General features: G+C 48.5%; 1 protein-coding gene across 1 annotated transcript in view; it reads left to right on the forward strand.

Annotated features, from left to right (window-relative positions):
• LHPP (phospholysine phosphohistidine inorganic pyrophosphate phosphatase) overlaps positions 1-14,352 on the forward strand; it is an 89,339-nt gene that overhangs the window by 59,547 nt on the left and 15,440 nt on the right. The window lies entirely within an intron of this gene.

Here is a 14,352-nt window from a genome sequence, read left to right on the forward strand (position 1 = left end):
TAGTAAGTATATATTTTATATAACAGCTTTAATGATTCAAAGGGAATTTTTGTGTTTGTGGGAAATACTTATTCGGTGTTGCCGTTTTCAAGGCTCGGTGTGTGTAAGCACATGCAGGCGCACGGTCCAATTTCTGCAATATTCTTTTGGTGTTTTTTGTGGGAAAAATCCAAGTGTTGAAACATAATGCAGCCAAACCAAGCTGTCGGGAAGGGGATCAACCTTGTAATACTTTAAGCTGATAAAAAACAAAAAAAACCAAAAAACCATAAATTGTAAAAATTGTAAATGATTTCTTCATGTGGATGAGTTGCCTAACATCAGGCATTCAAATTAGGAGACGTTGCCTCGGCTCCCTCAGGGCCTCAGTTTCCCTTTCGGTAAAACGAATGAAAGAGTTGCTGGGACTTTTAAACCGGCCTCGCTGGATATCCCGGCCCGTTTATATTGTGCCCTGGGAGCGCCCAGAGATTTAGTTCCCTAATGTTTGTTAAACTGTCTAAGATCTTTAAAGAAAGAGCGCAAAGTCTTATTTTTAACATTCCCAGCGGCAGCGCTGGCACCTGGGTTATGTCCAGTTTTGGGAAAGCATAATTTTATCCACGGTCCTGCCTGGCACCAGGAACCTTTAGCCCTCCGCAGTGGAGCTGGCTTGATATCTGTGCTATCTGAACCTGGCCTGCTACGTGGCAGCCTCCCTCGAATCGCCGCTCTTCTGGCCTAAATATGGCTTGATTTGGCCTGATTTGAGCCATGGCTCTTCCGTTCAATTTATATCAAAGTAGTTGCTGACATAAGTGGGGAGGGTGGAGGCCCAGTGCCACACATCTGTTAATCAGGGCTGGATGTCACTTTGCAATTCATAGATGGTTTGTGGGGACCGGAGTGGAAGGAAGCAGAGCTCTGCAGTGAAAGACCTTTGAGGTTTGCTCTGAAGAGACTTGTCACCGAGCATGGCGTGATTCCCCACCCTATGGCCCTGTCTTTGTGGCTTACGTAGCATCCACGAGGACAGAATTCATCCCAGCTGGTGAGTTGTGGTCAAAATTTTTCCCTTCTTCAAGGACCCCTGGGTCCCTATGGAGAAAGGAGAGAGGAAGATGTCCTTGCATCTCCTGAAGCTTTGGAGCTACATAAAGAATGGGGGATTTGCAGCAGATGGTGTTTGCACTGGCATCGTGTGGTTTAAGGCTGCTCACCAGTTGGACATGGTGGTGGGAAACTTAATCCAGGTGGGACTTCAGGTTCAGGAATGGATGGAGAGCACCAACGTTTCCAACACCGCCTTCCTCTGCTGGCCAGAAGAAGGGTTGTATAACCCAGGGCTGGGAAACTCATCAGCTGCCTGAGCTCCGCCTGCACTGGGTCTCTCGCTCCTTTTCCAGCAGATGAGAAATAGTAGCATAAATTTTCCAGCTAGAGGAGGCAGTGGAGTTGGGGGTCTGGGGAAGGAGAAAGGGTCGGGTGGGTTTTCCTTGGTGGTGGCAAAGGCCATTCCCCGCTACCATTAACCGGGAGGATTGAAGACCAAGTTCTTCAGCTGCTCCTCTGCCATCGACCCCAAGCTGAACCCTTGGGTCAGGAGCTGACTTTTCATTTGGGACTTCTGGGGCCTTGTTCTGCAAACTAAATCTCTGCAAGCTAAATCAGAGCCCAGATGGCTTAGGAAAACCAAGAGAGCTCCAACCTGAGAGCAGCTCTTGCCATGCACGTTCCCATGCTCTTTCAACAGGCTGGGGCAGCTCTGCCAAGTGTGATTTCAGAGGAAGCTTGGAAAGAAAGTCCAGCCCCCTCTGTTGTCCTTTCTTTGGAGAACTTCTGGTGCCTTTGCAATGGACAGCTAAGAGAAAGGGCTTTTACAAAAGCTCTGAGCTGGGCTTCTCTCTGTCTTGCTTCCCTGCTTCCTCGGATGTGTCCTCTTCCTCCATGAGTCACACCGTGGATGAGAATAAAAGACTTTTTAGGGCAAGGAGGACAAACCAGCAGAAGCTGGCTCCTCAGAGAGCTGTTGTGCTGTGGTCGTTTGTTCGTGGATCCGCAAGCATCTGTCATCTCTAGCCCGGGGGAGTTTAATACCAAAGAGCTCCGGCGTAGTCCAAAGGGAATGACTTCAGTGTGTTTGGGTGCGTAGCTGCACACCGGGCCAGGGGGGGCTGCTGGCCACCCCTCGCCAAAGGTGGAAGCGTTTCAGAAGTGAAGCAGTTTGCACCTATATAAATATTCTGTGCCTGCGGGTGAGCCACAAACTGCACGGGTCAGCATGTGAAAATATTTCCTGAAATTTGCTGGGAGGGGTGGACGCTCCAGGGCTGCAGGATTTGCCTCATTAGCAGTAAAACAGCGTGTCTAAAGTGTCGAACCCCTCCTGCCGTGGTGATACCTCCACGTCTGGCCACATCCAGACCGAGGAGGTATCTCTGCCCTCGGGCACTGCTCTGACACTGGTCTCGGAGCCCCCATGGGCTGGGAAGGGTCCTTGAGGACTTGGTTGCTGGTCCCAGCACCTCACATGGCACTATTTCCACACCTGAAGAATTCAAAGGTGGCTTTTCACGTGTCCACCCAGCCTTCATCTCAACACCCAGCTCCGTGTTTGGCTCTGAGCAAACCCCCCCCTGCTGCTGCTTTGTCCTTCTCCTGCGAGCTGCTCGCTGGAAAACTTCTAATTAAAGCCAGATTATTGGTCTTGGCCCTTCTTGTTAGTGTTTTGGTTTGAGATTCTTTTTTTTTCAGTCCTTTAAAAATGTCTGGATAGATGATATCGAGGTTAATTTGTTTGTGATAGAGGAAGCGTTTTCACACGGTGGCTAAACGTTGTTGGAAAAGAGCGAAATTAATAGCTGCTCACTTAATCCTGATTAAACTGGCAGCTGGGAGATATCGATCAGCGTGTTCACAGCAACCTACCCCTCTCTAATGTGCAGGGTAAACAAGCCTGTGACTGCGGTCACCTTAACCCTTCCCACATTGGTACCTTCATGCAATGGGCAGGCACCTGAGCCCGAGCATCGTTTTTCCTCCTCCCCAGCGGAAGAGCTTGGCGCGGGGGTTACCTTTGCACGGGAGGGGGCTAAAGCCAGGCTGGATTTACCCCAAAATCTCCTGGGATTGTGGGTCTGGGTGTCCCTGGGGGAGCCCTCTTCGCTGGGGACCATCGGTGGCCCCAAATCCCAGCCACCACTGTAGCCATCTCACATGGGATGCTTGAAGTGGATCAGAGTATTTAATATAATCCAAAAAATCTGCCCTGAGAGAGTACCCAGAGGGTTAGCAGCAACTGATTTTAGGGGTTTAAATCAAAAGCAGGGTTTGGCCAAAGCGGGCACTGGCTTGGACCTGGTCCCAGCTTTGCTGATGTTTCCGAATCCTGCTGCTTCCGTCGCTCTCGGTCGTTTTCCCACCCATGCTTTTAATTTCTGATGCCTGCTTTCTGGGGACAGACGTCAGGATAAAACCCTCGCACCTCCCAGCCCACCTGTTTGATCACGCTCTCACCCTCCAAGTCGTAAACCAGAAAGCAATTTCTCTGCTGCCAAGAGAGGGAAGGAGGCTCAACGGCCCCAACTCTCCTGCTCAGGTGCTTTATTATTCTCACCAAACACATGTTCCACATTAGAGGCCATGCATTCTTAATGTAGCCACTGCCAGCGTGTCTCCAAACAAAACAAATTGCTCTGGGCTGGGCCTGCCTTCAATATTCACAAGGTCACTGCATTTTTGGACCTTTGGCTGCTGTGCTGTGGTCAGGTTTCTTTTTTCTTGCAGTTCCTGAGGTAACACAGACTGGGTCTGGAAATACCTAGAAGTGTCTTCAGCCTCCCAGGGAGCAAGTGGTACCGCTGGAGTGGGTGGGCAGTAACGCCACAAGGCAAAGGAGCCACTTTCTGGAGGGCACCCAGAAATGTGCTTTCCGTGGGGAGATCAGTCGTGCAGGGGCTTAGTTCTATCCTCACCAAAAAGTTCATAGAATCATAGAATCGTAGAATGGTTCAGGTTGGAAGAAACCTTAAAGATCATCCAGTTCCAACCCCCTGCCCTGGGCAGGGACACCTCCCACCAGACCAAGTTGCTCAAAGCCCCCTCCAACCTGGCCTTGAACCCCTCCAGGGATGGGGCAGCCACAGCTTCTCTGGGCAGCCTGGGCCAGTGTCTCACCACTCTCAGAGTAAAGAATTTCTTCCTAATATCTCATGCAAATCTTCCCTCTTCCAGTTTAAAACCTTTCCCCTTTGTCCTACAGCTCCCCTCCCTGATCAAGAGTGCTTCTCCATCTCTCCTGTAACCCCGTTAGGTCATCTCCTCACACTTGATGGGATGAGGATTCCTCACTCTCCCAGGCATCCAAAGAAAGATATTTCTGCAGATGTTCCTCCTCATGGCACGTGACAGTCTTGCGGGAATGTCCATTGTATGCTATAAAGATAGACACTATTATAATCACTGTCCTTGGGCAAACAGGCTCCGGCTTCCTGTTTTCCTCGTTATCTTTATTCCACCAAGTGTTCCCCTGTAGGTGCATCCACACAATAGCTGACTTTCAGCCTACGCTTGTATCCTCGGCGCTCCGGTCCGGGTGATCGATTGCTGTTGGTCGGCATCTCTCCAGGATGCTGATCGTCCTTTACGACGTCTGCCACAGGGCCAGCTCCTCCTCCTCGCGCCCAAGTTTATGAGATAGGAAACCCTGGCAGATGAAACCTATCTGTCTGCCCTAGGTGAGTGGAGTTAAGCTATTTTGCAGCTGAGGAAGCAGGCATAAATCAAAATGGAAAAAGTGATGGAGTTCTGGCTTTATCGCAGGGTGCTGCTGTTCTCTTTTTCACATGGTAGAGAGCGTTGTTGTCTCTGAGGTTGTAGCTCAGTTGTACATTCAGGCTTTGGTGCCCTTCCTGCGTTCCCTCGGGTTGGTGGCGTCACTCGGTTCTCCTTTGGGCACGTGCTTCACCCCCAGAAGTCACCGTGCTGGCAAACGTTTGTTCTGCCGCTCCCCGGGGAACTCAAGCAATACTTGAACGTATTTATGTTTGAATTTTCTTCATTCCAGCCTGGGCACGTAGGGCTTTTCTTTGCTGGTTAGTCAGTTGTTGAGCCCACTCGTAAGTGACCGCAGCATTTTTTTTTTGGCTCTGCAGAATTCTTTCAAGTCCCAAGGAGATGGCGGGGTGAATAGTGGGAGTGTTTGTGGGCATCCAGAGCGCTTTCACGCCTCATGCTCGTCTTTACCTCTGAGCGATGAACAAGAGTCTGCATTTTTTTCCATAACGCCTGCCAAATCTTGGTCCGTTCTTCCATCCTCCACATGCTGCTTTCTTGACCTGAACAACCATCTCTTACTTCTTAGTCTGTCTTAGGTGAACCACCATCAGCAAAACACCCCAAACCCCAATTAACCTTAGCGAGTTATGCCTGAGAGCAAACCAGACCCACTGAGCTGCCGCTGCCCTTGTGTTGGTGGGTGTTCCCACCTGTGAGACGAGAGAAGACACAGGTGGTGTTTGCTCTTCACAAGTTCAGTTTTGACATGCCGCTTTGTAAGTCTGACACCAACGCTGCTGGAGAAGGCTGAGGATCTCCCATATCCCCGTCCCTTTTCTGTCCTTTGATTTACAAGAGCCTTGCAGATACTCATTGTCTCCTTCTCACTTGGTTAAAACCTGAACCAGGTGAAGCTGCAGGCAGAAAATACTAGGGGCAAAATTGTTTTCCTGTTCAGAAGTAAGAAGCATGGAAATCTGGGTTCACTCCAGAATAGCCACTCTCCCCTGACTGGTAGGACAAGAGTCCCTTGTCTTGGGGTTACCTTGCCCCAAACAGCTTCTCTGTGAGAAACCTGGTCCTCTTCCTCTCCTCTATGTTCTGGGACTGAAACGGGGACGGGAGGGAGGAGGGTTTGGGGAGGTGGACATGACTGGAGTGCATAGGAGCTGAAATCATAGAATCATAGAATTGCCTGGGTTGGAAGGGACTTCTACACCCTCCTTTCAGGGAGTTGTAGAGAGCGAGAAGGTCTCCCCTCAGCCTCCTTTTCTCCAGGCTGAACACCCCCAGCTACCTTGAGGGTAGACCCTGATTCCAGCTTATGTCTGGAAAAATCTGGTGGAGCCACAGTATGGATTCCTTCACCTAAGACCTAAGACAGAGGAAGGTGGTGGGTGAATTATCCTTCGGGCAGGGTAGTGGTTCTGAAGGAAAAAAAAAGAGGCTTCTGTGATTCCTGAGGTTTTACTGTTGGTTTTACTCCTCTGCAACGTAACTGGCACCACTGTTCCCTCCTCCGCCTTGGGCAGCACGTGTTTCGTGGCCATTGAGAGAAAGCAGCTCAGTCTTTCATGTTCCATGGTGTGCTTGTGTTTCCCCCTTCTTCGTCTCGCAGCCGTGGTATCACTGATATTATAACAGAACGTGTTCAGCACACAGAACTATTAAAAATGTAGCTCAGATGGTGCTGATGGGAGGGTGACATCTCCTGAATAATTTATTGTAACTGAAAAGATTTGTAACGCTTAAGTGTTAGCAGAACTCTTCGTTTTAACTCTTTATGCGTCGGCTGCTTGTTGTGAGTCACTTGTTTGGGCAAGAAGAGGCTTGGCCTGTTCCAGCATAGGTTGGACACCTCTTGTCAGCCAAAGCCACCGCTTCCCTGAGGGATTCTCAAACTGTTGGTCATGGTCCTTTGAAGGCTGGAGGAAGGGTTTCTCCAGAGGGACTCCAAAGGGAAGCTGGAGATGTTGGAAGAAGGAGTCTGATTGCCCCTGCCTTAGGAGCAACAAGCTTTTTCCAGGGTGGAGGATTGAAATGGGCTGTAATAACCTTCTGCAAAATATTTACAGTAAGCAAGGAAGGGCTGGCTACTTTTAATTCCTGGCAGCAGTGCGGTTCCTTGGCGGCAATGAGGGTAAGTACTGGCTCTCAGGAGTAGCTGCTCCCATCCCCCTGTCCAGGGGGAACTCACTGATTTGTTGCTGGTCCAGGGGTTTTGCACAGGAGGAGGTGAACCAGAAGGAAGGAGAACGGTTGGTGTGATCGTAATCCTAACCCTTCAGACATCTCTAAAGCATGTTGGAGCCTTGAGGGAACATGGAAATGACAGGACAGGTCAGGTGGGAAACAGGGGACTTGGAGTATGCTCAGGTGATGCTCAGAGCATTCTTTCTTCAGTGCATTGCTTTGCATTCCCAGGTCTCCAGCGGTTGAAGGCTGGCTATTTTTGCTCTGTTGAAGTTGCGATATAGATTAATTGATTTGTGCAAGGTCACAAAGATATCATTAAACGTGGGTGTCAAGCACAAGTCTTTGGGGTTTGACTTCAGCATCTACCGTGGGGCGACCACGATGGCTACACAGAGCCCTGCAGTCACTCATGGGATGTGGCTTTGCAGACCCAAGACTTGGTGCACTGGAAGAAAAGCAGGGCCATTGCTTTCTCAGATACATATTTATCTGGAAACTTTGTGCAGGGAACATCCTTGCACACAAGCAAACAACCCAAATTTCCAAATTTATGCTGGCAGAAATCCAGTCATGAGGCAGAGATCAGCTCTAGGGCTTTTTTATCAGTTACATGCGGTGTTAGAAAGGCCAAGATCATTTCTGTGATGATTATCTAAGAGGTCTCTTCCTCCCTCTTTTGTTTTCCTACAAGACATTCACACGGAGAGACAAATCCTGCTCTCAGCTGCGTGGGACCAGTTCCCACTCAAGTCAAAGGAAGCTGCTCATGGGTGGTAGAGGCCAGAATTTGGCCCATACTTTATGGACAAATTGCTCACTGGAATTGCTGTGCCCACAATTTTTGGGCTGCTCCAGCCCAAAAGGGCTCAGCGCTGATTCACAAACATCTTCTCCCTCCTGCTCTCTCATTTTCCTTCCTCTCATTTCTAGTTTTGGTGCTTGTAGGATTGTTTCATTGCCTTTCAGTAATTCCTCCAGGTTCCTACCAAGCGGTTTAGATAAGACACTGTCTGTGCCTGAAGAACACAAAATCTGTATTTGGGAGAAGGAATGGAAAGATAGAAATCCCGCTATTTCTGGTTTACAGATGAGGCTCTGAGACGTCAAAGGTGAAGCCCTGACACTCTTGAAGTAGATGCCAAAATCCATTTATGACTCCCAGCTGGCCAGAGCATCTTCCCAGTTTGTGACTGATCCATCCTCCAGCCCCTGCTTGAGGGCTTAGCCACAGATTCATCCATCACTAAGTCTTATCCCCACTTAAAGACATTGGAAACACCTCACTCTTCTTTAAATCTGGCTTTTTCATACCGAATTTTATAATGAGCAAAGTATTATTCTCATGTTTCAGCTGTGGAAACCCATACATGAAAGGCGAAATGACGTACCTGAGGTCACACACCAGTGTCAGAGGCAGGGGTCAGTTCTCCATGTCCTCTCTTCCTTCCCCTCATCTCTTATAAACCCAAACAGCAATAAAATGAAACACTGGATCATACCAGGAAAAATGAGGTTTGGACCTGCATCAACTCAGGATCAGCCTTGGAGTCAGCATGGCTCGGTGGAAACCCTGGAGTTAATGACCTCTGCAAAATTGATATATTTTTGCATAACTAAATTACAAGAAATAATTAAATCCCTCTTAATTATCAAGACAGGAACTAGTGGGAGAGAAGAGCCAGAGTCATTAGGTCAGATTCATCTTGATTCATCACCAGGCCTAGCAAAAATTTGTCTTATGAATAAATATACCCTATAAATTAGTCCAATAAATTTTTCCTATCGAAAGACATTGTCTTCCTGCTTTATGTATCATTTTAAAGGGAGATAATTGAATATGAATTTTCTTCCTCTGCAGAGGAACAGACATTCAAAATGAGTAACACAAATGCTAGTGCATCTGTGTGTCTGTGTCTGTCCCTGTTTCGGGGACATCTGTGTAGGGCATGTGAGACTGAGCCTGGCTTTTCAATAGACCGATGCTGCTCTCCAACCTGGGGAAAATTCTCCTCGATTCCCGTTTCTTTGTGTATTAGCAATTACTTTCAAATGTTTAAAAGCTCAACAGCAGTTGCCAAAATCTGTGTTGCCTCCCAAGGAAATGCTCTTGATTTCTTTGGGTTTAGATTCCAGCTATGTGGCTAAACTCAGCTTGCTGGTTTGGTTTCGGGCAGATTGGGAGTCCACGCACAAAGTTAGTGCCTGGAAGGGGCACACAGCTGTGGCCATGCTGGGGCTGTGTCTGTGGAAATGTAAAAATATTAATCTTAAAAGAGATTTAATCTTTTCCACATTTCCTGCTATGGTCGGAGGTGATTTCCACATTGTTTTGTTCTCGGCTGTCTCAGTGCTTTGAGTCCTGCCTGAGGATCTCTCCTTGCAGGGATTTTACAGCTTCGCGTATTATGTACACATGAAAAATTGTTGGTTGAGTAAGAGGTTTCTTAGTTTCAACCAGCAAAAAAATATATAAACTCGTTAGAACGTGGCTTTTATGAAGAAAGGCTCATATATACCATAAAAGCCACCAGAAGGGTCTCTGAATGAGACATCAAGGGACTTGCTGTGAGCAGAAGTAGACTGAAACTGGGTCTTCCTATTGGATTTTAAGACTTTGCGTTTTGAAATGCAAGTGCCCGTATGCACCTCGCTGGCTCTCCAAGCTTCCAGAGCTTTTTTTTACAACAGGGTGTGCAGTCCCGGCGTCACATAAAGTTGTCAGACGCGGGAGGATGCTTCTTGCAGCCCTGGTCCTGCAGCAGCGAGGAAGCATCGCTCAGGCTGGGATGCGAAGGACAATATTGCACCGCTTCAAAACTGTAAGGAGAGGGTTATAAAATTATCATGCCTGTAAATTCCAGATGTGAACCATATGATTGCAAAGCCCTCCCTTCTGTCCTTGTGTAAATCGACTCTCTCCTAAGCCTCCTCAACATCTGCCTACCCTGAAAGTTCAATTTTCCCTGCGCTCAGTCACACGCACAGCGTACACCTTGTGCTGGGACTAAAAGGTCTTTTGAAAAAAAACATTATGCAACTGATGAAGTGTTTGCTTAGGATTAGGTGCCATGGTTAATATAAGCATGAAAAAGTGTCTCTGGCCACTGTCTGGTGTCGCAATGGCCTCATATTTCCTCTCTTCTGAAGACGGATGTTCATCTGGCTGGAGTGGCTTTTGTCCTGTTCCCTGGACGCAAAAGAAAAAGGGCTTTTAAAGATGGAAAGTTAAGCAGCAGTGCTAAATATATCAGTATTTCTTGGACCCGAGCTTGCCAGGATACACAGTTCCAGCAAGACTTCCAGCACAAATGCAAAAGAGGTGAATCTGCTGGTAAGCGCTTCGGTTGGGGTTTTGTTTTGAAACAGGGAGGTGTATAGATATATATTAATATATATATATGGGGCCAGCTGGACTCTCCGCTGTGGGCTGAGCCCGTGCGAGGCTTTCGGCCGTGTGTCCTCTCCCCGAGAGCGGTCAGGTTACGCGCCTCGAGCTTTGCCATAGTAGCAGAGGAAGGGAGAGTACAAAGGTTGGGGAAAACAAAACATTCATTTTCTTGACCAGCTGTGTTACAAGCAAAGCGCCGCTTATTTATACCCACGGCAAACCGTTCATAAATCAGGCCTGCTCACCAGCAAGGCATTTAATGAGAAACTATTAAATGATTTCATGATGTACTCATCGTTACCGTCTGATAAAAACCAGCGCTCCCTCCAAGGACCAGGACTTTTCAATCACAGCTTTTTTTCTGCAGGGGGAAGGAGGAAGGAGGTCTGGGGGGGGGCGAAACGAAGCCCTCGGCAGCGTCAGACGAATTCTGCCAACGTCTCTGCAGGCACTTTGTGTCGGGAGGATGGATCGCTGGCTCAGACAGAGCTCGGAGCCTCACGGCTTTTAATTAGGGAGATGGGCTGGTGACGCGAATGGCCCTTTGGTTTTAGGTAATGCCTTTCGTGGGGAGAATACCCGATTCTGAGCTTGCCTCCATCCACCAGCGTCAATGACGGCATCGCTGGCCGAGGTGGGTGTTGCTGGACCCCAGCCCGTGGCAACCGAGGAAGCTGGGGACCTCCCAGGCATCCACGCACGGGCCCCACGTGCCTCCCGTGCCCGCAAAACCAGGGTGCCTTAGCTATTTCTTAAGCGAGTTCAAGCCAAAGGGAGGGATCCCGTGCAGCGTGGCATCCCGGAGGCATCCTGGGTGACCCTGAGGGCTTGTCCCCATGGGAGGACGTGCTTGTGGCGAGGGGGGACACAGGCCTACCTACAGCCCTCTGGACCCCCGCCAGACTTCGAAGCCCTTCGCCAAGGGCATGCCCGAGCACTAAAATCAAGGGGATGGCTAATTTACGTGAGAAGGTTTTCTATGAATCAATGGGGAGGGCGTTTCTGCCCAGAGGCTTCCCCTCTCCACGTGTTTAATTGTTAATCAGAGGGTGGGTTCAGCAGCTCCCGTTCTCTGCCGCTTCTCTTGTCCCTGTCAATAAAAGCGGAGAGGTTCACGCTTTGTGACAAAGATGTTTATCTTGCCCGAATTTGTGGGAAGCTCTAGGAGGCTGTTTTTATTCCCTGCAGAGCTTTAATGGGGTAAACAGTTGCTGTTACTTAGTTTCCAGCCAGATTTTCTGAATGGGGGCTGGGAGGAGGATGCCTTAATTAATCCTTTGGGAAAGTGGTTGGGATTCTGGCTTGTTGTTTTGGGTTTATATCTAAATAGTATCTCCTGTTGCCTTGTATTTCTGCATCTCTCTGATGGGTAATTTTTCTTGCTTCTTCAAGCGACCTGCCCTGTTACCCTGAGTGAAGTTGCTGTCTCCAGCCTCTGATGCCCACCTCTGCCAGTGTGCCAGGGTGGCAGTGGTCTGAAAATACCTGTGGGCTACCTTAAATAGTGTTTTATTCCTCCTGTGCAGTAATGCATGGCAATGGCTGCTGGGTGGATAGTATAAATGTCTCAGCAGAATATAGTCGGCTGAAAAGAGGTGGTCTCTGTACATCTATTGGTTGTTTTGGGCAGGAGCTATTGAATTTAGCTTAGGAAGGTACCAAAGGTTCGTTTTTCTGCCTGTTTTTCAATCATGCTGATGGCCTAGAAACAGCAGCCCTGTGGAGGACAGCCTTCAGGAAGGCGAGATGGTCCCTGTGTAGCACAGTCCCCGTGGTCTGTGGGTGCAGGTGGGCTGCTGAGGGGCTGGGGCTGGCTAGCCCGTGATCCGGTAGCCCTGCGGTGCTCATCCCTGCTATTGCCCGGCTCCGGGGGGACCCCGGCAGCGGCGCTGACAGAGGTTGGGCTCAGGGCTGGCTCAGCACAGGTTGCAGCTCCCAGCTGTGCTTGCATTTTACAGCCTCGTTAGAGCTTATCAAGTGGGTGGGTTTGCCTTGCATTGTCTTCTGGAAGCCTACCAAGCTTGGAGAGCAAATGAGCTGGGTTGCCTTAGCTACACGGCAATGGAGACATCACTCTATCGAAGGTGGTGTCCTTTCCTGGGGAGGAAACAACTGCTATTAAAATTGTGTGTGTGAATGGTCGCATGGTTTAGCAGGCTTGTCTTCATCAGCAAATAATTTTCAGTAGCGCATGATTTCACCATGATATTTACTATGATCTGCTGATAATTGCCTGAAAACCACAGTTTACTCTGCATAAATGTTATAGAATCATAGAATAGTTTGGATTGGAAGGGATCTTTAAACATCATCTAGTCCAAGCCCCCTGCAGTGAGCAGGGACATCTTCAACCAGACCAAGTTGCTCAGAGCCTCATCCAACCTGACCTGCAATATGTCCAGGGATGGGGCATCCGCCACCTCTCTGGCCAACCGGGGCCAGTGTCTCACCACCCTCAGCATAAAAAATTTCTTCTTTATATCTAGCTTAAATCTACCCTCTTTCAGTTTAAAACCATTAACCCTTGTTCCATCACAACAGGGCCTGCTAAAAAGTTCCTCTCCACCTCTCCTGTAGCCCCCTTTAGGGACTGGAAGGGGCTATAGGGTCTCCCTGGAGCCTTCTCTTCTCCAGGCTGAACACCCCTAACTCTCTCAGCCTGTCCTCCCAGCAGAGGGGCTCCAGCCCTCTGACCATTTTTGTGGCCTCCTCTGGACTCACTCCAACAGGTCCATGTCTTTCTTCTGTAAATAACTTCACCTTGAGGGTGTTATTTCCCATGGGTCCCATCAGGTAGGAAGCAACTTGCCTGCGGTGCCTTGGGAGCTTGTCTGAACTGACTTAATGACTAATCAAGCATAGGTAACTACCAACCAAATCGTATCAGAGTCCGTATCAAAAGCATGTTGTCTAGAAATCCAGCACTCTGAGTACAGGCACGTGGGAAATACACACCCATGGGGCACCCAGGAATGGCAACTCACTACTGCCCAAGAGAGAAAACTCAGCTTATCCTCCTGGTGACTTCAGAGGGCTATTTTAAGACATAGATGTTTTTACTTTGTTTAAGGGAAGGTTGGAAGATGACTTGTTGAAGCATAACCAAAGTTATGGCAGACCCCTGGGTTTGAGGATTTACATAACCTGTGGGTTTCAGCCCCCTCTTTGGATGTTGAATCAATATTTTGTTAGGTTTTTGCAGCAGAAGGACACCTAGATAGGGGTTTTTTTCAGCGCTTTTTCTTCACACTGGGATTCTTCAGCCTGGGTTGGAGGTAATCACTCTTCCTCGAGATTTACCCGCTCTTGTGACCCATAAGAGGATTTCACACATGACTTTACAGAGGAACGAAGCTGGCCAATGGACTTTGTTATGAGGCAGGACTTTGAGAGAACATGGAGGAAAGCATGGTCCCACCAATGCCTCCCTGCAGGCACCAGGATGTAGCTGTTCTGGGGGCACGTGCGCATCTCAGGCATTTTTTTTTAAAGTGATGTTATAAAATGCAAGAGGATGTAGAAAGAAGACACAGGTAGGACTTGAAGGTTGGAGGAAAATCCCAAACTTGTGTTTAGGAGTGAAAAATTTTTGTGCATGTATTTGGTTATGGATTTTGTCCAGGTGCAAACAAAAGAGTGTTAATGGAGACATCCTGTCCCACTGTTGCATTAGGTCACTACAGGACATCTTCAGCCGTTACTGGCTAATTATTAAATTCAGATGTATGCAGCTGTAAAACCTGCGAGTATTGCATATATAGTCAACTACTCAAACAGCTTGTACCAAATACGTGCAATATTCTTAAATGGTCATTGCTTTCTCAAGACAAACCCATTTGTATGGGCTTTGGAGAAGTCCAGGCTGCCCTGCTGTTTCCATCCAGCGTGAATGTATGAAAGGGGAGTGAGGTGCAGGAGCAGCTCTGGAGGAAGGTTTTCCATTAGCTGCAGGTAGTAATTTATGGTGGGAAAGTAACAGGCAATTAAACCCCTTACGTTGCCGAGCGTTAATG

The sequence above is a fragment of the Numenius arquata genome, chromosome 15 (genome assembly GCF_964106895.1).
Source record: "Numenius arquata chromosome 15, bNumArq3.hap1.1, whole genome shotgun sequence".
Taxonomy (NCBI): Eukaryota; Metazoa; Chordata; class Aves; order Charadriiformes; family Scolopacidae; genus Numenius; species Numenius arquata.